This window comes from Saimiri boliviensis, chromosome 7 (assembly GCF_048565385.1).
Source record: "Saimiri boliviensis isolate mSaiBol1 chromosome 7, mSaiBol1.pri, whole genome shotgun sequence".
Classification (NCBI taxonomy): domain Eukaryota; kingdom Metazoa; phylum Chordata; class Mammalia; order Primates; family Cebidae; genus Saimiri; species Saimiri boliviensis.
The window spans coordinates 108,516,205-108,540,292 of NC_133455.1; the positions used below are offsets into that span (position 1 = coordinate 108,516,205).

At 37.9% G+C, this 24,088-nt stretch overlaps 1 protein-coding gene across 1 annotated transcript in view; it reads left to right on the forward strand.

The window, feature by feature from the left end:
* Positions 1-24,088, forward strand: part of PCED1B (PC-esterase domain containing 1B) — a 171,651-nt gene that overhangs the window by 27,025 nt on the left and 120,538 nt on the right. The window contains 2 exon segments of the mRNA XM_074403184.1: positions 61-231; positions 423-499. The gene's annotated coding sequence lies outside the window, so the exon portion shown is untranslated.

Below are 24,088 nucleotides of genomic sequence, written 5' to 3' on the forward strand. Positions count from 1 at the left end.
TGGAAACTGCTGCTCAAAACTGTCTTAAAATTTGTTATGTCATTGCTTTACCCAAAATAGTCGATCCTAGTTGGATTTTTGTGGGGAATATATTTTGCCACTTTAAAGAAGGTTCTGATAAGAAGCAGCTTTAATGCTGCTCGTGGAAGGAAAAAGTCACCAGGAGAAAGTGAATACAGTGCATGAGTAAAGGAGTGATGGAAAGTGATGATGTCTTTCAGAAGAATGCAGGTAAATTGACACGTATTATGACAAACACAATCTTACAGCAACTTCATTTTCTTGTCAGTATTGGGAAATACTTTCTAGATATTCTAATAATGATGCAGTTAGTAGTGTACAATTTTTAATTTTAAAACTTATAACACAATTAGAAAGTTAAATCTGGAGGAGAACTTAAATATCCTGTCATCATTTTACAGAGGAATTAACAAAACCAGAGAGTAAACAAGGCACCCACAGTCACCCAGCAGGTGTGTGAGGAGTCCATTGCCAGAAGGTAAATGCTTTGCTCTCGGCCCAGTGCTCTTTCTCCTTGGCCCCCAAAAGTCCACAAAGACCATTTTATTTATTTATTTTTCAAAATACACATTGTTATTTAAAAAAACTACTGTTTTTATAGCTGAAGTGAAAGAGTTGGTTTCCATTTTCTCTTTTTAAAGTCAAGAGCTGTTTTCTCAGATATATTATTCACATTTTCCTTTACTCATTATTTTTCTTGTTTGTAGAATTAAATAATTAACCTTGAGGTAATCTTTGTGTTAAGACTCCTTAGCCTAGGGGTGCGAGTTGCCTAGGGGGAAGGAAAGTGAGTGCCTGGGGGCAAGTACAGACTTCCAGGCATTCCCCAGCTCCCTCGGACCCGCCTTCTGACCTGGTGTTCAGGATAAGGTGAAGTCATGGAAAAGCATCAGCAAATGCGCCTCTCAACCTGCCTTGCCCGTGATGACTGACGTCCTAGGCCCCAGAGTGGAGGCGCCAAACCTCCTTACAGGGTCCCTGGGCGCCCTCTCCTCGGAGGGGACACCTCCCCACAGGGGACCCATCAGCCTTCGTTCTGTTACCCCTTCTTCCCACCTCTTTGTCTTTTCTGTAAAATGTTTAAAAATAAATCTCTCCCGTCACAGCACGTTCCTGTTCTTTTTCCTCCAACCTTTTTTTTTCTTTTCTCAGTCTCTGCCTCTCATCCAAGTGAAATCGCTTTCCTCCACCTCGGGCAAACACACATTAGGGCCTTGCTTCCTCTGCTCCGGGGCCCGCAGTCTTCCCTTTGTGGCACCTTCTCCCTGAGACCTGTTTCTTTCTGCCTCCTGGTGAACCCACTCTGGACAGGGATGCCCCAATAATGGCAGAGTGTTCCTGTGGATGGTCCCCTCCTCCAGCTCAGTTACCTGGCCGGGGCTCAGGCCTTGGAACTCCTCAACTTTTTACTTGGTAGATCTCCTTGAAACAATTCTTCATGATACCGAGTGCCCTGATTCTTTGTCTAAAGTTAGAGTGGGTGAGTGTCAACCTTGATATTCATTGTTGATTCATATTCATGGAAGACTTCTCCTAAAGTTTGATTGGTGAATGTCTGGGCCAAGCACCATAAGCCTAGGTGCACTGTGCCATATCCGTATCAAGAGGCTGGGAATCTTGGTGGGGTCAAAGTCCCTCTTGCATCCATGAACCATTGTATTGCCTCTCCCAGCCTGTCTATGAGAGAAGGGACAGCATAAAACTCTGCCATAGGAGGAGGAAAACTTCTCTCTTTACTCCATGGGACACACGGAAGGAGCCAATAGATGGCAGCCCTAAGGGCCCAAATTTAAGGGAGTAAAGTGAGATAAACATGTTGAGATGGTGACCATTTTCCCAGAAGCAGCAGAAGGTATGATGCATCAAAGTTAGGGCACTGGAAGGGCCTTGGCATGGCCCCTGACACCAACTCGGGCAGAGAGGTCAGACTCCAGCAGGTGGCAGCAGTGGCAGTGGAGGCAGCACAGGGACCAACACGCCGATGGGGCTGGCAGTGACTCTGGCAGGGAAGGATGCAGGGCCTCAGAGATGAGAGGAGGCCAGCTGAAGACTCAGGCTCAGGTGCAGGTGTCACCAGGACTGGGCTTACCTCCCACCCACTAGCCAGTCCCACAAGGTTCTGTTAGATACAACGTCCCCCTAAGGAGGAAATTGGTAGACAAGTAAATACATCTTCACTCTCCAAACTTCTCTCTCTTTTATTTTTTGAGATGGAGTTTTGCTCTGGTTACCCAGGATGGAGTGCAATGGTGTGATCTCAGCTCACCAGACACCCTGCCTCCCAGGTTCAAGCAATTCTCCTGCCTCAGTCTCCCAAGTAGCTGGTATTACAGGCACCCATCACCACATCCGGCTAATTTTATATTTTTACAAAATTAGAAATGGGGTTTCTCCACTTTGGTCAGGCTGGTCTCAAACTCCCAACCTCAGGTGATCCAACCCCCTCGGCCTCCCAAACTGCTGGATTACAGGCATGAACCACTGCGCCTGGCCCAAAACTCCTAACATCCAGATAAGACTCCTAAACCAGAAAAATCAGGATCTCTTGCTAATTACATGCTGCGTGTCCTTAGGAAAGACATTTAAACTTTCCGGACTTCAGTTTTCCCATCTGCAAAATAAGGATATAAATAGTAATTATTTTGTAGGATTGTTGGAGGACAAAATGACAATCTGAGCAATGAAATGCTGTGCTAGTACCAGTGAGCCCTCAGTAAATGAGAGGTGGGAAGGCACCTATCCAGGAGGGTAGAACTTGTTGACTTGCAAGATGATAAGGATTTCCAGATAGAGCTGAGTGAGTGAGCATTGCTTTTTCCAATTGGATAACTCTGAGATCTGCTGCTGGAGTAGGCTCTGGATGTGAGCAGGAGGCAAAACACAGGGAAAGTAGCCCGAGTGCTGCTGAGCTTCTCAGGTGCTGATTTAGAAACTGCCAATGCACACTACATAAGGAACTAAATATACTGGCTCAGTATCTAAATGTGCTATCTAAATGGCAATGACAGTTGATGACAGATGTTCCCCAACAACTTCCTCTTCCAGAATCCTTTGCACCCTACACATTCTGGTTGTTCAGATTCTGTCTGGAAGAAATAAAATTCCCAAATGTACATCAGATTGTGTTTTTCCCCACATCTTCGCCAGGCTTGTATGATTATCTTTTTACTTTCTCTTAATCTTTTCTATTACATTGCAATTTAATTTTTATTTTTCTGACCACTAGTGAGACTTAGAATCTTTTCACCTATTTATTGGCCCTTTGCATTTTCTATTAGGCGTTCATTACTTGAGTCTTACAATCAAATGGCATCATCTTTAGAATCATTCCAGCATTCCAGTCAAGCCCAGCATTCATTACAACCACTCCTATTATTTCATTTTGTTTTCTTTTCTTCTTTAAACTTCATGCCTCTGATTAATCTGTTTAATTTTAATGGCTGGGCACAGCGGCTCATACCTGTATTCCTAGCACTTTGGAAGGCCAAGGCAAAAGTATCACTTGAGAGCAACCTGGGCGATATAGTGAGACCCTGTCTCTACAAATAGTAATAATAATAATTATAGAAATATACGATGCTTCAGGGCACACGCCAGCTTTTGTTTGTCTTCCTTTACCAGAGTCCTCACCATAGACAGAATTCTTTCATCTTTTGGATTAATCATGATTCAGGTCTTGAAATGAAAACTAAAATAAATTTTCCTGTTTGCCTTTAATCTCAATTTGGCATTAGTCTAGATTGAATGAAAATCACTTACTTGATAGTACTCTAGTTATGTTTTTGTACTTTCCAAAAACAGAATTGGAGGCAGAATACTGTAGAAGAAATTTTCAAGAAGAGTCAAGTACTAGATTAAGGATGTAAAAGTCCCTGGTTGCATACTGCTGCCAGTCTCCTTGCAAAAGTCTTCACAGGCAAAGCCATCCCTCCTTGTCTTGATCTTACATTGTGCCTGGTGGTTTTAGTTGTGGATTCTGGGAAAAAGAGACTTATAGTGACGATGAGATTTGAGATTTTAGGAAGAAAATGGGAAGTTTCTGGAATTTAAGAAATTTTCAAACTTCAAAAACTATAATAGTTGTTTCTAGCTTTTTATTTTATTCCATCTCTATGAAATTCCATATGTGGAAATAATATGTTCCCTCATATTTATCTCTATTCAGTCTTGCATTTAATACATATTCATTGAAAACTAATTATGTGCCAGTCCTGTGCAATGAGCAAAGGAGATGCAATAAAATTACCTGAAAAACTTTTTTAAAAGGATATTTTAAAAATTTTTAAAAAAAAAAACCTTTTAAGAAATACATCCTAAGGTCAGTTAAATAAGAATCCCTGGGAGTAGGATCTATGCATCAGCATTTTTTAAAAAGTGCCTCAGGTGATTTTCATGTGGAACCAAGAACGGAAATTGCTGAACATGATGATCTCTGATATCCTTTGTAATAAACACCTCTATGATTCTAAAACGTTGAAATTTGGGCAGCATATCAAACTCTGTAGTGATTTTTAAGTTGGTAAAATGGGTATTCTACTTCATGTTCCCACATACCGCAATGGAGTTTAGAATTGGCCTGCGTGGTTGGCTTGAAAGATGTTTGTCAGTGGCCAGAATCATTCATGAATCTTATGCTTTTTCCTCTCCTCCTATGCTGATCATGTCTCTAAATGAAACATTGATATGTGCTTTTGTTGAGCTGAAAACTAGATGAACTGAGGGGGGTGAAATGAATGGACAATTAATCCTGTAAATCACTAATTCAAAGGACAGGCAGCATCCACTTCTTCTGTCCCCACTTTGAGGTTAAAACCAAAAATGCTGTGTTTAGAGGTGGTAAGCTGAGCTTTTGTCAACAAAGAGGAAAAGTGCAATAGGGTTATAATAAGACCCACTTCAATCAATAAATAGTTTTTTACACAATCCGTAGCTATTCAGCCAATCAATTAATTATGAATTGCAAACATATTTCACCCAGGAAGTGTTTGGTAATAGTTTGTGCTTGACAAAGACAATGTGTTCAACATAGGATCTAGCCCAAATTCACTAACAAAATATGATATTTTTACTGCAAAAGTGACATAGGAGACATTACTGGGGAGGCAAAACCTTTAATACACAAAGTTACTCCATAAAGCTTTAATTGCATGGTAAATTCATAAATGTAAAAGAAACAGCTTCATCTTGAATTTCAAGTGTGAACTGTTTTGGGAGCCGTCTGTGTCACTGTTAAGAAATATAATCAATGAAAGGTATGAGTTTCCCTGAGAAGCTGCTTTGATCATGCAAACATGAGCTTCATTTTTAGATGTAACTAGTGTCTTCTTTCAGGTGATTGTTGATCAGGTTATTCTCTGCTGAGTCAATGATAAACACACACAAAGCTTGGTCCAATGTGAAGTTTGATGTCCCAGGTACGGAAGCAGGGAAACATGAGGTCATAGCACCAGAGGTTTGAGTTCTTCAGTTCAAAAACCATAATGGAGCATTAAAGAATGCTCTGGTGTTCTCTGAAGTTTGATGTACATAACTTCAAATCTCAAAGAGAAATACATTTCTCTGCCCACTGAATTCAATTGCTTTGTAAGTGGTCTGATTTTTTTTAATTGATTTTTTGTACAACTGAGGAGTCTATCTAACATTTGTGTTGCCTTAATAATAGAAGCCCAGGGATGCTATGACTCTCATGTATCAAGGACCTGTGCAAAGCCACAAGGACATGAAGATCAGGATGATATCGCTCTGCCCTAGATGAGCTCACTTTCTAGGGAAGCCAACACCTACATGAAAGTGTTGTGGAAGTCTGCCTTTAAATGCTTCAAAATGCATCTGGTATTATTTTATGACAAGAGAAAGATCACCATGGTTTTCACTGATCATCAGAAGAAATAAACACTATAGTTTTATGTTTACATTATATATATATATTTTGAAATTGTGGTAGAATACACATAGTACAAAATTTACTATTTTAACCATTCTTACATGTTCAATTAGGGGCCTTAAGTACATTCACTTTGTTGTAACACCATCACCACCATCTACCCACGGGACTCTACATCTTGCAAAACCAAAACTCCAAACACATTAAAAAATAGCTTCCCATTTCCCCCTACCCTGAACCCCTGCTGATCACCTTTCTTTTTTTTTTTTTTTTTTTTTTTTTTTGAGACAGAGTTTCGCTCTTGTTACCCAGGCTGGAGTGCAATGGCGCGATCTCAGCTCACTGCAACCTCCGCCTCCCGGGTTCAGGCAATTCTCCAGCCTCAGCCTCCTGAGTAGCTGGGATTACAGGCACGTGCCACCATGCCCAGCTACTTTTTTGTATTTTTAGTAGAGACGGGGTTTCACCATGTTGACCGGGATAGTCTCGATCTCTCGACCTCGTGATCCACCCGCCTCGGCCTCCCAGAGTGCTGGGATTACAGGCTTGAGCCACCGTGCCCGGCTATAATTGTCCTTAATAATGGCGACATGAAAGAAAATGAGGGAAGAGAGTAACAAACAAGGAGCCAACCAACATTTCGTTTAAACTTCTAAGTTGATATGATGTGGTACTGATAAGAGTGTATATTTTGTGTAAAGCGGAGAGTTCTATAAATGTTAATTACGTTTACTTGTTCCAGATCTGAGTTCAAGTCCTGGATATCGTTATTAATTTTCTGTCTCATTGATCTGTCTAATATTAATGTTGAAGTCTCCCACTATTATTGTGTGGGAGTCTAAGTCTCTTTATAAGTCTTGTATGTCTGGGTATTCCTGTATTGGGTGCGTATATATTTAGGACCTTTAACTCTTCTTGTTGTTGCATTGATTCTTTTATCATTATATAATGTCCTTCTTTGCTTCTTTTGATCTTTGTTGCTTTAAATACTATTTTATCAGAGGCAAAAATTGTAACTTCTGTTTTTTATTTATTTATTTTTGCTCTCTGGTTGGTTGGTAAGTCTCTCTCCATCCCTTGTTTTGAGTCTTTGTGTATCCTTGAATGTGAGATGGGTCTGGATGCAGCATACAGTTTTAGTTTTTTGTCCAAATTGCCTGTCTGTCTTTGAATTGGGGAATTTAGTCAATTTAAATTTAGAATTAATAATGATATATGTGAGTTAAATACTGCCATTTAATATTAGCTGGCTATTTTGCCCATTAGTTGATGTAAATTCTTCATTATATTGATGTTCTTTACTTTTTGGTATTTTTTAGAAAGGCTGATACTGTTTGTTCCTTTCTATGTGTAGTGGTTCTTTCAGAAGCTCTTGTAAAGCAGGCCTGGTGGTGATGAATTCTCTGAGTGCTTGCTTGTTCACAAAAAACTTTATTTTTCCTTCACTTATGAAGCTTAGTTTGGCTGGATGTGAAATTCTTGGTTGAAAGTTCTTTTCTTTAAGGATATTGAATATTGGCCCCCACTCTCTTCTGGCTTGTAGGGTTTCTGCTGAGAGATCTGCTGTAAGTCTGATAGGCTTCCCTTTGTGGGTAACCTGACCTTTCTCTCTGGCTGCCCTTAGTATTTTGTCCTTCATTTCAACCCTGGTGAATCTGACGATTATGTGCCTTGGAGTTGCTCTTCTTGAGGAATATCTTTGTGGTGTTCTCTGTATTACCTGGAGTTGAATATTATCCTGCCTTACTAAGTTGGGAAAATTTTCCTGAATAATATCCTGAAGCATATTTTCCAGCTTGGATTCATTCTCTTCGTCACATTCAGGTACACCGATCAAGTGTAGATTAGGTCTTTTCACATAGTCCCATATTTCTTGGAGACTTTGCTCATTCCTTTTTATCCTTTTTTCTCTAATCTTGTCTTCTAGTTTTATTTCATTGAGTTGGTCTTCGACCTCTGATATCCTTTCTTCTGCTTGATCAATTCGGCTGTTAAAACTTGTGCATACTTCACGTAGTTCTTGTATTGTGTTTTTCAGCTCCATCAATTCACTTATTTTCCTCTCTAAATTTTGTATTCTTGTTGACATTTCGTCAAACCTTTTTTCAAAGTTCTTAGTTTCTTCAGATTGTGTTAGAACAAGTTCTTTTAATTCACAGAAGTTTCTTATTATCCACGTTTTGAAGCCTGCTTCTGTAATTGGAACATACTCGTTCTCCATCAAGCCTTGTTTCGTTGCTGATGAGGAACTGGGATCCCCTGCTGAGGAAGAGGCGTTTTGATCTTGGGTATTCTCAGCCTTTTTTGACTGTTTTCTTCCCTTCGTTGTAGATTTATCCATCTGTGGTCTTTATAATTACCGTCTTTGTAATTGGGTTTCTGAGTGGACGTCCAACTTATTGATTCTCAGCGCTGAAATCTGAGCAACCCACTGAGCCGACTAAATCAGGGGCGTTAAGATTGATGGTGCTTTTCTGACTCTGCACCAAGAACCGACGCTCCGAGACGCTGGCAAAATCGCCTCGCCGGTCACAAGAGTCGAGCTGGCGACCCGTGGGGCTCCTCCGCTGGGAATCTCCTGGTGCGTGAGCAACAAGAATTCATGTGAAGGTATGGCGTCCTCTCGTTCTTTGCGTTTTCACTGGGAGCTACAATCCCGAGCTGCTAGTCTGATCACCTTTCTACTATCTGTCTGTGAATTTGGCTCCTCTAGATTCCCCATATAAGAGGAATCATCCCGTGTTTGGTGTTTGTTCTTTTGTGGTTGGCTTGTTTCACTTAGCATAATGTCTTCAAGGTAAATTTTTTTTAAAGAGCCAATAAATACTTCCAAGTGTCTCATAAGCAACCAGCTGTGCTTGTTCTAGCTGAGGTGCCTTGGTTTACTTACAGATCTTATTAGAAAGTTGCTTCTTCTCATGGTAAAGGGAGTCGATGTCATTTTATATGTCTTTGAAGGAATTCAATATCATTCATGGGTTATCCATTTATGGGTTCTCTAAGTGCTCAAAGGCACCAGCACTGACCCTAATAAGCTGTTGGTGGGGGTCGTGCAGCCCTTCCACAAGAGAGCCAGAGACAAGGCAGCCCACGTGACTCAGAGCTGCCAACCCCCAGCCCACACCAACTCTGTGCTTGATTATGGGTGTGTATTACCATCTGGTATGTGGGTTTAGCAGTAAGAATGGGAGAATCAATCAGGCTTTCCATGTCACATGCTGCTATTATTTTATTTAACACTTGTTCTATGGCCAGTACGGCACCAAGCACAGCGTAAAATCTGGAATTACTTGATACACTTTCTGTCTATTATCCAAGGGAAATTCTGCCAAACTTGCTTCAGGGGATTCCTCTCAGTCCACTGAAAAGTTGCTTTATTTCCTAATGCCTTCCAAATACAGAGTCTTGATTGTTTAAAGACTAAAAACTGTGCTTTAGAATTTTAAGTAAGACCCATTTCAATAAGAGTCTCTCAGCAAATTTCTCTATACTTCATTAAGTTTCTATCTTGAAGAAAAATATATCTCTCCATTTTCCATGACATTAGTGCAGGAAATGAAGCAACCACTTCCAGTCACTATTTCCCTGGCAGTTTCTGTTTAACAAAATGTGATTTTAGCTGAAGCTTTATTTTTGATATTAATCACAATTTATATGTTGGACCTCAGTAATTAGAAATTTGAGTATTAGTCATAGAAAAGCTACTTCCAAGGTACATTATTTTACCAGGATACCTTCCAATGTTGTGATCTCTTAAAAACTCTGTAAAGTCACATTATTTGCCAATGTTTGCAATAGACATGATACCTGCCTTTCTGTTATGGCCTTTGGAAGACTCCCCAATTCTTCCCTGGACTCCGGGGAGTACTGGGATTATTCAAGTGCTTCTTATTCTCAGCTAAGAGACAGAAGTTTCATTTTTACAGTAAAGAGCCTCAGCCTGCAGATAACAGTAACAGTTTCTTGAGCATGTCAGCCCTTGCACATACGACTGCCCTGCTATGTGTAAAAGCAGTTGGAATTTCCTTTCCCTTCCTCTTAATTGATATTCCTCCACTCTTGTTAGGTTTGCCTTTACCGTCTATTATCAAAAACCGCGTAACAGAACTAGCGTTCTTTAAAAACATACACAATCCCCTCCCAATGACTTGGGGATGTCTCATTCATTCTATAAAGGAAAGCTGGTCACTAGGTTTGGTCTCTGGGATATACTAAGATGCTCAGAGTCTCTGTTCTAAAGGAGTAGGGGAGAGTATTTATACTCAATTACATAATACTGTACAAGTCAGGATATAATCAGAGAAGACTATGGAAATTCAGAAGATGGGAAAATCCCCAGATTTGGGAATCACAGAAGGGGAATGAAAATACCTCACTTTTCTTGAATACATACTATGTATCAGGCACTGTGTTAGGCAGCTTCCAAACGTGATTTAGTTCAATCTTCACAACCATGACATGATGAGGCATTTTTTGCTCCAAATTCGGCAACAAAGAGAAAGAAACTTGTCCAGATCTGACTGTTTGCTTAGCTTTCATGCTTTTTACTGCATTGTTCTATGCTGATGACACTCCTGCTTCAGATCCTATTCCACTGTTCTATCTCTATATCCCAAAAAGAGGAGAAAGATTGGGAGACTTCAGACAAACAGATTTTACCAGATTTGAACTGCCTTTTAGTTTGCACCAGAAATCTGTGGGACCTGTGTACAGAGAAACATATATGTCCAAAGAGTAGCCAAAATGCAATTCATTTTTTTAAAGAATGTGATTTTAAGAATTGTATAACAGGGCATGGTGACTCACACCTGTAATCTCAGCACTTTGGGAGGCTGAGGCTGGCTGATCACCTGAGGTCAGGGGTTCGAAACCACCCTGGCCAACATAACGAAACCCCATCTCTACTAAAAATACAAAAATTATCCAGTCATGGTGGTGGGCACCTGTAATCCCAGCTACTCAGGAGGCTGAGGCAGGAGAATCGATTGAACCTGGGAGGTGGAGATTGCAGTGAGCCGAGATTGCGCTGCTGCACTCCAGCCTGAGCAACAGAGCGAGACTCTGTCTCAAAAAAAAAAAAAAAGAATGAATTGCATAATTTATTTAGAGACACACACTGGGGAAGCCTTCTGTATATTCAATTGGGAAAGAAGAAAAAACTAAGTCTAGGACTTAGGTAATTTACTAAAAATTTACTGGGATTAGGGAAAGATACAAAGCCATGACAAAGGAGCACACTTGCGCAGAGAGAGCAGCTATCGGAATTCAGATTGAGCACACCTTCATGAGTACCCACTATGTGCCACTTAGAGGCTTGCCTTTTACACGTTATCTTCACAACAAATCTGTGTGTTGGATGCTAATCTCTCCCATTTGACACATGAGGAAACTGAGCCCACATAGAAAGTAAGTGATTGAGTTTAGATTCAAACTCAGGCCATTTGCCTCAAGTTCAACTAATGACTTAAAAGCAAAAGTATTTGAAATCTGGAAAGAGGCTTTTCATTTCATTAAAACCTGGCCTGTCAAAGCTGGAAATGCAGCTTTCTCCACACTCTGGTCTTTCACCTTAGCATCCTGCACCAAAGACAGAGAACGTCATCCCTGGGAACAGCCCAGTGTCTGGCTCTTAGCATGTATGCACATGCTTCAATTCTAGTTCAAAATTACACTACCCTGGGTTAGAGGAGGTTGCCTCCCCAGTACTTTTACTGCTGCTTGATCTGTAGAACTTTCTTAAGATAAAGCAGCTGTTCCTACCCCAGAAGCCTTAAGGTTGCTGGCACCAAGCCCTCCAGCTAGAGCAGGAATGAAGGTCCCCAATGTAAGAGACTGCCAACAAGGTACAGGCCTCAGAGTAAGCCTTGATGAGTTAGCTAATGGCAGCATCTGGCTTTCCATTGTGATCTTCTTACTTCATGACACAGCATGTTTTTAGGAAATTCCACTTTCATTTTTCCTGTGGTATGTTAAACAAGGTTTAATAACATAGTCTGGAAATATAGGTGGAAAGTAGATTTGGGAAGTTAGATTGTTTGCAAATTAAAACTATAACTTGTGTTTGAATTACTCCAAAGTTGATATCTTTTTCAAGAATAATAAAGAACAAATATAGCAAATTAAGTAAATTCTATTCTAATTGAGTATGGTCTCAGTAAAACAGGATGTTACCTGTTTATCTAAGTGTATGAAAGGATATATATTAAAGCCTGGAGCATAGGTTATCAATACATATTTATATAAATGGATAAATGTATGGTGATTTTAGGATCTTGCCAAAAACAAGAGTGACAGCCTACTTTGGGTTAGGCCTGATTTTCAATCTTTATACTAATGGTGGGGGGATCATGGTGGTAAACAGTTGAAAGTGTCTGCTGCTCCTTTATTCTCTGCCCAAACAATATTAAACCACCTTTGCATGGTATCTGCACTCTGTTCTGACTTCTGCTAGGGTGGTTTCTTTCCTCCTCGCTCCCCTACCCCTCCACCATTGTCTGTGTACTACCTGGACCCTTCATTTTGTACTTTTCTGGTGGATAAATACAGAAGGTTTTGTCTTAAAGCTATAACCACACTCGAGGTACAACTGGAAACTGCTTCAATAAAGGAAGGCAGTATGAACATTTCAATACCTCCTCCCCTCCCCTCATTCTCCTTGCCCTCCTCCCTCTTCCTCTTCCCCTCATCTTTTTCTTCTTCCTCTACTTATTCTAGAAATGTTTCAGATTAGAAAATAAGCTGTTACTTGGCTCTTTAAAAAAGGTGATATGTATTGAGTCTCCTTATCTTAGAGATTAAGTTCTGTGTTCACCTACCATGCAACCATTTATTCACTAAGTGAGGTGATGATATGGTGATGACCTACAGCAGACTGGAGGTACCCTGTAAAATTAACATGTCTTACATCTTCCTATAATTCTTTTATGTGTAAATTAATATACACAATGAAAAATAATTGTATACAACAAAGTGAACTGCTATGCTAGGCTCTGATCCAAAGAAATTGTGTGGATTGGTTTTTGGCATCTAAGGGCACTTTAGCTTTTACTTCGTATCAATGAAACTATGTTCCTTTAAATTAGCTCACTAGAAGTCTATACTAATTAGAATAATGAAATATTGAAATAAATAAGGTGTATAGAACAAGAAAATATTCATGATTCAATTGTTTCATGATTTCTATTAGCACGTTACATTAATGTTTTGTTTCAAAATATGACAGTTATCTTCCCAACATGTTTCTATTTTAAAATGACCTTTGCTATTAACATATCTACATGGTGTCAAGTAACTGGAAGGCAAATACAAAATTCATATGAATATTTGCAGACACACCCTCAGTGTGATGAGCTTGACTACAAAAAAGATGTTGATAAGCTCTGTCCTCACCAATTATTATTTGTTCGTTTTGGAAAGGTACATAGTCTGTCAAAGCACCTGAATTATTTCTCATCTGAAAATAAATTTAATAGAGCAAATGCTTTTTAGGTCACAGTATGGCAAAGGTGACATTTTTATTACAGAAAGAGTGAAGGTCTGTTTTTCGATCTGCTAAAAAACAAATAAATTGGCATACAGTTTTTTTCCAGTCACAAAATTGAATATTTTATTTTGAGGTTTTAATTTTCAAAAAGTACCATCAGATAAGAAAATGAATCTTTGTCATACACATTTTGTCCCAACTTTATAATAATTTATTACTAGTGCAGTATAAGGTTTTAATAAGTAGTTAGATCATTTGAGCCAAATCATTTGCCAATCTAAATGTTAATTATTCATTTATTGAAAATTTCAAAGTTGTGAGATCCTGGGCTGTGTTCACCATGAGTGTTTGTAAAACCTTATTTTTACAAACAACAGTATTGATACTGGCATAAGGATAGTCATATAGATCAGTGGAATAGAATTGAGAGTCTAGAAATAAATCCACATGTCTATAGGCAACTGATTTTCAACAGTGGTGCAAAAACATTTAATGAGGAAAGAACAGTCTTTTCAACAAATAACGCTGGGACAACTAGATAACCACATGCCAAAGAATAAAGTAAAAAAATGTATTTACCTCACACCAAATATAAAAATTAATCCTAAATAGATTAAAGGCCTAAACTTAAGAGCTATAATTATAAAATTTGTAGAAGAAAATGGAATAATAAATACTTGTGACATTAGATTTGGTAATAGTTTGTTAGGTATGATGATATAACCACAAGCAACTGAAAAGAAAATAGAAAAATTGGACCTCATCAAAACTAGAAGCTTTTTGGCTGGGTATGGTGTCTCACATCTATAATCCCAACACTTTGGGAGGCTGAGATGGGAAGATTGCTTGAGCCCAGAAGTTCAAGACCAGCCTGGACAACACAGTGAAACCCCATCTCTTAAAAAATAAACTACTAAAAACTTTTGTGCTTCAAAAGACACTATCAGGAAGGTGAAAAAACAACCCATAAAATGAGAGACAACATTTGCAATCTGGCAAGAGACTTATGTCCAGAATATATGTGAACTCCTGCAACTTAATAATAAAAAGATTAGGCTGGGCGCAGTGGCTCATACTTGTAATCCCAGCACTTTGGGAAACCGAGACAGGTGGACCACCTGAGGTCAGGAGTTTGAGACCAGTCTGGTCAACATGGCGAAACCTCATGTCTACTAAAAATACAAAAATTAGCCAGGCATAGTGTCAGGCACCTATAATTCCAGATACTCAGGAGGCTGAGGCATGAGAATTGCTTGAACACGGGAGGCAGAGGTTGCAATGAGCCAAGTTCACACCACTGCACTCCAGCCTGGGGGATAAAGTGAGACTCTGTCTCCAAAATAATAATTATTATTAGTAGTAATAATAAAATGATTAATACCTCAATTAAAAAATAGAAAAATGATATGAATAGACATTTCTCCAAGGAAGATACACAAATAGTCAATAGCACATGAAAAGATGCTCAATGTTATTAGTCATCAGAGAAATGCAAATCAAAGCTACAATGAGATACCACTTCACACCCACTAAGATAGCTAAAAACAAAAATTCAGATAACAAATGTTGACAAGGGTGTGGAGAAATTGGAATCCTCCTATGCTGCTAATGAAAATGTAAAATGATGCAGCCACTTTGGAAAACAGTCTGTTTCTCAATAAGTTAAACAAGGAGTAACCATATGGTCCAGCAATTCTTCTTCTAGGTAACACTCAAGAGAAGTGAAAGCATTTGCCCACACAAAATTTTGCATGCAAATGATAACAGCATTATTTATAAAAGAAAATAGGTGGAAACAACTCAAATGTCCATCAAGTGATGAATGGATTAAGAAAATGTGGTATATCTATACAGTGGAATATTTTATGGCCATAAAAAAGAATGATCTACAGGCCAGGCACAGTGGCTCATGCCTGTAATTCCAGCACTTTGGAAGACCAAGGCAGCGGATCATCTGGAGTCAGGAGTTCCAGCCCAACCTGGCCAACATGGTGAAACCCCATTTCTACTAAAAATATAAAAATTAGCTGGGTATGGTGGCCAGTGCCTGTAATCTCAGCTACTCAGGAAGCTGAAGCAGGAAAATCACTTGAATTCTGGAGGCGGAGGTTGTAGTGAGCTGAGATCATGTCACTACACTTCAGTCTCAGGGACAGAATGAAATTCCATCTCAAAAAATAAAAAAGAAAAAAAAGGAATGAAGTACAATACATGCTAGAGCATGGATGAAGCTTGAAAACATTATGCTAAGTGGAAGAAGCCAGTCATAAAAGATCACTACATTATATGATTCAACTTATGTGAAACGTGCGTAACATAACAGGAAAATCTATAAAGACAGAAGGTAGATTAGTAGCTGCCTAAGGGTGGAAAACATGGGGGTATGGAAAAGGGACATAACTAAAGGGTATGTAGTTGCTCTCAGAGGTAATGAAAAATGTTCTGAAATTATGGTGATCATTCCACGTATTTATGAAAATGCTAAAAACCATTGAATTGTACATTTTAAATGGATCAACTGTATGTTACGTGAATTATTTCTCCATAAAGCATTAAAAATAAGTGGAACAATCTTACTCTTTAAACACTAGGAAAGAAACTATCCCGGTGATACACTGTGAGGATGGTTTATCAGTGAGACTTTGGCAGAAGGTAGGAGCTTCTCCCTTGGTTTTGTATGGTTTTTTTCATAGCTACAAAGTTATGAATCATTAGTGGGTATTCATTGCCCTGAAGGATAGAATCTGCTCTAAAAACACTGACTCGTTCAGAACAAAACCACTTCAGATCTTAAAAAAATGGAAACAAAAATGAAGCCTGAAGCAAACTGAGGGTTTTAATTAATTTTAAATATTGGAGGCTTCTTTTTTTAAAGAAATCTCCTTTGCCATTTTTCTCCAATACGTAGAAATTAAAATGCATGTTTTACATGTTCTAATATATTTTTTTGTAGAACAATAATTTAATCTAATTAAATATCCAAAGAGAATTTTCCAGATGTTGACTTAAGTTGGCTACTCTGCCTTAGGAATTTCCTGCTGAGTGGGGCTGTAGAGAAGTGATTAAGGGCACCATGGACTTAAGCTTCTTTCCTGGCTCTGTCAAAATAAGTGATAGAAGATGCTCTGAGCCAGGCATGATGACTCACATCTGTAATCCCAGCACTTTGGGAGGCCAAGGTGGGCAGATCACTTGAGGTCAGGAGTTCCAGACCAACCTGGCCAACATGGTGAAACCCCATGTCTACTAAAAATACAGAAATTAGCTGACATGGTGGTGGGCACCTGTAATCCCAGCTACTCAGGAGGCTGAGGCAGGAGAATTACTTAAACACAGGGAGGTTACACTGAGCTGAGACGATGTCACTGCACTCTAGCCTGGCAACAGAGCAAGATTCCATCTCAAAAAAAAAAAGAAAGAAAAAAGATCCTCTGAACTTCCCTTTCTTTTTCTCTAAAATGGGTATTATAGTTTGGTCCTCATGAAGTTATAAAAAAACATTAATTGAAATAATAAAATGGACACATTTAATACATAGTAAATACTCTAAATGCTTATCATCATTATTTTAAATTGGGCATGAATTACTTGAACTAATTACACATTTTGTTGGAGAATTTGTACACAATTTAGTGATTCACTCTGGTCTTTCTTTCTTTCTTTCTTTCTTTTTTTTTTTTTTTTTGCCTTTGCCAAAATAAGGTTTATTTTGAAAGTCATTTGAAAGCCACTGAGAAAGGAAGGAGACCTAAGACCCAACTCCAAGTTCAGATTCTTGCCAGCCCTACCCATGGTCTCTGTCAGGTCAAAAAGGTACTTTCTTTGGTAATTCCCAGATTTACCACTGACACACAGGTTTGCACCACAGACAATTTGCTTTGCTAATGATTGCATCCAACATGTCTCCCTGAAGATGGGCAGAAAATTGAATGGATCCGTATACTCCCTTCATCCAGAACTTTGCGTTTCACATTGTCTAGGTGTGACTTACATCATAGTTGCTCAAACTGTGTTTTGTTATGTGTGAAAAATAAATGTCTTACATTATGACCTCAGTAATATAAAATCATTAAACATCTTGCACCTGCTTAATCTTTTAGTCAAGATATTTAGTACGGACAACTGGAGTAATAGAGCCTTTCTCTTTTCAGCTCTCTACTCTCAGCCATTATCATTCTTTTTTTAAAAATAAACATTTTCCCAAGGCATTGAGCATCTTTTCTGTAGGCTATAGTTGAGTCTTTCAAATCTGGAAAATAAGAATTTGGAGATGGGTACAAACCTTGGCACAGATGATAGGTGATTTACAAGTCTGTTTCTCTCCCATGTGCAGAGCTTGGCCGTACAGTGCAAATCTTGTCAAAAATCTGTTCAATGATTAAACATTTATTAAGCACTCTGCAATGTCCTATTTTTGAGAACTCACAAAAGAATGTCACTGACTTCCTGGAGATTATAATCCTCTAAATCAAAAACAAAAAGCATGAGCTCATTTTCTTTTGCTATTTTCTCATTGTAGTGGAGACATCTGAGTTTCATGGGAAGCATACCATCGGGCAGGAAGAAAAATGCAGAAAATTAGGCTTTAAGGTTAGAATGAAGAACTATTTGTCATCTGCTAAATGTAGAAATCCTACTTTCTAGTGTAATTACATGGTGATATCACAGCTGAGATTATTTGACAAAATAGGGAGATTGTTAGTTTTCCACAAAACGAGGTAGTATCTTTGATAGCAGTTACATTGAAGAGATCCACATTCACTTACAGCTAGTGGTCAAAAAATCTTTCTTACAACTTTTGTTATGCAAAAAAGTGCTTTCACATTACCGAACACTAAAAATTCTTCTGTAAGCTGTAACAGATGTTACTTGAGCTCTAACTGCCCCTTCTAGCCAGTGTGTAAACATAGCCTTATATAAATCCAAGACCAACCAAGCGTAGTTCTATTTTGTCCATGCAGAGTTCAAACAACGATGCTTAATTTTTTATGGCAGAGATTGCACAAACATTGCCCTTTAAAAATTTGATATATGATTAAGATATATACGCTTTCATAAAATCAACAAAACAATGTACCAAAATTCTATAGTAAGTCCAACAGAATATTAAAAAAATTAATAATAGTATCTTCTCTCTTTCCTTAATATGTTTTATATTCGAGTAAAAACTGTGGATATAAAAAGGCAAAAAGAAAAGTTGAATATACATAGTTGTTACAATGAGTGTTCTAAACACAGGTGATAGAGCCACAGCATCACAAGCATTTGGTAACTTTTTCTTCTTTTTTTTTGTATCTATTAAACTTTCATTTTACAAAATTACTTTCATGGTTATCTATAATTTTGAATTCTCTCCTTGATTCAAATTTTCATTGTAACTTGGCCCTTCTCTCATGTTTTTAAGTATTCTCTGAAAATACTTTAGTGGCTACTCTATAAATTATATTTTGTGAATGCATCATTATTTATTAATCAACTCCCTATTTTTAGAAATTTCATTGTTTCTATTTTGGGCTACTATCAAAACAGTGCAATCAACATCTTTGTACTTAGATTTTTAACAACTTCATTGATGTATAATTGACATGCAATCAACTGCACATAAAGTGTATAACTTGACAAGTTTTCATACATGTATACCGCCCAGAAGGCTATCACTATGATCAAGATAATGAACATCTCTATCATCCCAAAAAGTTCTCTCATACCGTTAGTAGTCCCTCCTTGCTTTTCACTTTCATCTCCAGGAAATCATTAGCTGCTTTTCACCACTATAGATTAGTTTTAATTTTTTAGAATTTCACATAGTGGAATCACGTAATATGTACTCTTTTACTCTTTTGTCTGTTTTTTATCACTCAACATAATTACTTTGAGATTTATACATGTTTATATATATATATTTTTTTTTTCATTGCACTTTAGCTTCTGGGGCACATGTGCAGAACATGCAGGATTTTTGTATAGATGCATACATGGCAGTGTGGTTTGCTGCCTCCATCCCCATCACCTATATCTGGCATTTCTCCCCATGTTATCCCTCCCCAACTCCCTACCCCCACTGTCCCTCCCCTAGGCCCCCTAAGAGACCCCAGTGTGTGATGCTCCCCTTCCTGTGTCCATGTGTTCTCATTGTTCAACACCTGCCTATGAGTGAGAACATCCAGTGTTTAATTTTCTGTTCTTGTGTCAGTTTGCTGAGAACAGTGGTTTTCAGATTCATCCATGTCCCTACAAAGGACATGAACTCATTGTTTTTTATGGCTGCATAGTGTTCCATGGCATATATGTGCCACATTTTCCTTGTCCAGTCTATCATCGATGGGCATTTGGGTTGGTTCCAGGTCTTTGCTATTGTAAACAGTGCTGCAATGAACGTATGTGTGCATATGCGTTTACAATAGAATGATTTATATTCCTTTGGATATATACCCAGTAATGGGATTGCTGGGTCAGATGGAATTTCTATTTCTAGGTCTTTGAGGAATCGCCACACTTTCTTCCACAATGGTTGAAATAATTTACACTCCCACCAACAGTGTAAATTTCTCCACATCCTCTTCAGCATCTGTTGTCTGCAGATTTTTTAATGATCACCATTCTAACTGACGTGAGGTGGTATCTCAATGTGGTTTTGATTTGCATTTCTCTAATGACCAATGATGATGAGCATTTTTCATAGATTTGTTGGCCTAATATATGTCTTCTTTTGAAAAGTGTCTGTTCATATCTTTTGCCCACTTTTGAATGGGTTTGTTTGTTTTTTTCTTGTAAATCTGTTTTAGTTCTTTGTAGATTCTGGATATTAGCCCTTTGTCAGATGAGTAGATTGCAAAAATTTTTTCCCATTCTGTTGGTTGCCAGTTCACTCTAATGATTGTTTCTTTTGCTGTGCAGAAACTCTGGAGTTTAATTAGATCCCATTTGTCTATTTTGGCTTTTGTTGCCATTGCTTTTGGTGTTTCAGTCATCAAGTCCTTGCCTATGCCTATGTACTGAATGTTTTTTGCCTAGGTTTTCTTCTAGGGCTTTTATGGTGGTAGGTCTTATGTTTAAGTCTTTAAATCCATCTGGAGTTAATTTTAGTGTAAGGTGTCAGGAAGACGTCCAGTTTCTGCTTTCTGCACATGGCTAGCCAGTTTTCCCAACACTGTTTATTAAACAGGGAATCCTTTCCCCGTTGCTTGTTTTTGTCAAGTTTCTTAAAGATCAGATGGTTGTAGATGTGTAATGTTGCCTCTGAGGCCTCTGTTCTGTTCCATTGGTCTGTATTTCTGTTTTGCTACCAGTACCATGCTGTTTTGATTAGTGTAGTCTTGTAGTCTAGTTTGAAGTTAGGTAGCGTGTAGTGTGATGCCTCCCGCTTTGTTCTTTTTGCTTAGAATTGACTTGAATATTCGGGCTCTCTTTTGGTTTCATATGAAGTTTAAGGTGATTTTTTCCAGTTCTGTGAAGAGGGTTGTAGGTAGCTTAATAGGGATAGTGTTGAATCTATAAATTACTTTGGACAGTGTGGTCATTTTCACAATATTGATTCTTCCTAACCATGAACATAGAATGTTTTTTCATCTGTTTCTTTCCTCTCTTACTTCCTTGAGCAGCAATTTGTAGTTCTCCTTGAAGAGGTCCTCTACATCCTTTGTTAGTTGTATTCATAGGCATTTTATTCTCTTTGTAGGAATTGTGAATGGTAGTTTGTTCTTGATTTGGCTTTCTTTAAGTCTGTTATTGGTGTATAGGAATGCCTGTGATTTCTGCACATTGATTTTATGTCCTGAGACTTTGCTGAAATTGCTTATCAGTTTTAGGAGATTTTGGGCTGAGACGATAGTGTCTTCTAAATATGCAATCATGTCATCTGCAAATAGAGACTATTTGACTTCCTCCTTTCCTAATTGAATATCTTTATTTCTTTTTCTTGCCCGATTGCTCTGGCTAGAACTTCCAATACTGTATTGAATAAGAGTGGTGAGAGAGGGCATCCTTGTCTAGTGCCAGATTTCAAAGGGAATGCTTCCAGTTTTTGCCCATTCAGTATGATATTGGCTGTGGGTTTGTCATAAATAGCTTTTATTATTTTGAGATATGTTCCTTCAAAACCTAGTTTATTGAGAGTTTTTAGCATAAAGGGCTGTTGAATTTTGTTGAAAGTCTTCTCTGCATCTATTGAGATAATCATGTAGTTTTTGTCTTTGGTTCTGTTTATGTGGTGAATTACATTTATAGACTTGCATATGTTGAACCAGCCTGCATCCCCAGGATGAAGCCTCCTTGATCATGATGGATAAGCTCCTTGATGTGCTGTTGCAATCGGTTTGCCATTATTTTATTGAATCTTTTTGCATCTATGTTCATCATGGACATTGGCCTGAAGTTCTTTTTCTTTTCTCGTTGAATCTTTGCTGGGTTTTGGTATCAGGATGATATTGGTCTCATAAAATGATTTGGGAAGGATTCCCTGTTTTTGGATTGTTTGTAATAGTTTCAGGAGTGGTACCAGCTCCTCTTTGTATGTCTGGTAGAATTCTGCTGTGAACCCATCTGGACCTGGGCTTTTTTGGTTGGTAGGCTATTAATTGCTGCCTCAACTTCAGCCTTTGTTACTGGTCTATTCAGGGTTTCAGTTTCTTCCTGGTTTAGGCTTGGGAGGGTGCAAGTGTCCAGGAATTTATCCATTTCTTTCAGGTTTACTGGTTTATGTGCATAGAGTTGTTTGTAGTAATCTCGGATGGTATTTCGTATTTCTGTGGAATCTGAAATACAGATCTGATTCCACAGAAATACAAAATAGACAGAACACTAGCCAGATTAATAAAAAAGAAAAGAGAGAAGAATCAAATGGATGCAATAAAAAATAATTAAAATCCCCTTTATCGATTTTTATTGCATCCATTTGATTCCTCCTTATGTATTAATAGTTATTCCTTTTTATTGCTGAACACTATTCTATTGCATGGATATACCACAATGTGTTTATTCATTCACCTGCTGACAAGCATTTGTGTTCTTCTTGTTTTTCGCTATCAACATTCATTTGCAAGTCTTTGCATATGCATGAGGTTTTTTGGCGTACAATTCAGTTTATAGTTTGTTCTTGTATCCTGCTTTTATTTCTCTGGGGAAGATAACTAAGAGTGGAATGGCTGGGTCATGTGGTAGTTGCATGACTTTTTAAGAAACGAATCAGCAGTATGTGAGCATTCCAGTGCTCTACATGCTTACCAACACTTCTTATGATCAGTCTTTAAATTTAGGCATTATAAAAGTGTGTGGTAATATTATATTGTGTTTTTAATTTACATTTTAATTACGATTATAAGCAATTTTTTTATTCTTATTTGCCATCTGTGTTTGTCTTTGGCAATGTGTCCATCCAAATCTGTTTCCGTTTTTTTTAAAGATTGAATTGGTTTGTATGATTGAGTTGTGGGAGTTCTTTATACATTCTCAATACATATTCTTAGCAGGTAAGTGATGAGCAAGTATTCTCTCCCAATCTGTGCTTGACTTTTCAGTCTCTTAACAGTGTCTTTTAAATAGTAGGTATTCTTAATTTTGGTGAAGTTCAACATACCAGGTTTTGTTGTATGGAGAGTATTTTTGGTGTCAAACCTGAGAAATCTTTGCCTAACTCAAGTTCATAAAGGATTCCTCTCAAGTTTTCTTTTAGAAGGTTTGTAGCCCTGTGTTTTACATTTTGGTCAATGATTCATTCTATGAATCACTGCCCAAGGTATGGAGATTCCTTTTTTGTTTGTGTATTGATTGCAAATTGTTCCATTACCATTTGTTGAAAAAAGTATCCTTTATCTAGTAAATTTCCTTCGTACCCCTGCAAAAATCAATTGGCCATATATGTGTGGAGATCTAGACTTTCTGATCTTGCTGTTCTGTTTATTGTTTTATTTGTCTGTCTGATGACAATACGACACATTTTAACTACTGTTGCTTTTTAATACATCTTAATATGAGGTAGTATTACCTGTCCATTTTTGTTCTTTTGCTTTTCTTGACTACTATAGGTCTTTTGAATTTTCATTTGAAGTTTATGATTAACTTGTCAATTTTGACAAAAGGCCTGCTGGGTACATGATTGAGATTGTGTTCAATCTATACATCAATTTAAGTATAATTGACATCCTAATAATATTGAGTCTTCTGAACCATATAAGTTTATAGTATATGAATCATATATTATAAACATAGTATGTCTTTCCACTTATTTAGATCTTTAACTTTTCCCAGCAGGTTTCATAGTTTTCAGTGTACAAGTTCTGCACAGCTTTTGTCAGATTTATTTTTAAGTATTTCATATTTTTGATGCTATTATAAATGGAACTGTGTTTTTTATTTTAATTTCTGATTGTTTACTTCTAGTACATAGAAATACAATTAAGCTTACATTTTGTTCTTGTATCCCACAATTTTGCTTAACTCATTTACTAGTTGAAATTGTTTTTTGAAATATATTTCATAGGATTTTCCTTTTTTTAAATGTATTATACTTTAAGTTCTGGGGTACATGTGCAGAACATGCAGGTTTGTTATATAAGTATGCATGTGCCATGGTGATTTGCTGCATCCATCACCCCATCATCTACATTAGGTATTTTACCCAATGCTATCCCTCCCCAACCCCCCAACATATGCTAGCCCCCACCCCTCCCCTAGCCCCCACCACTACACAGGCCTCTCGTTGT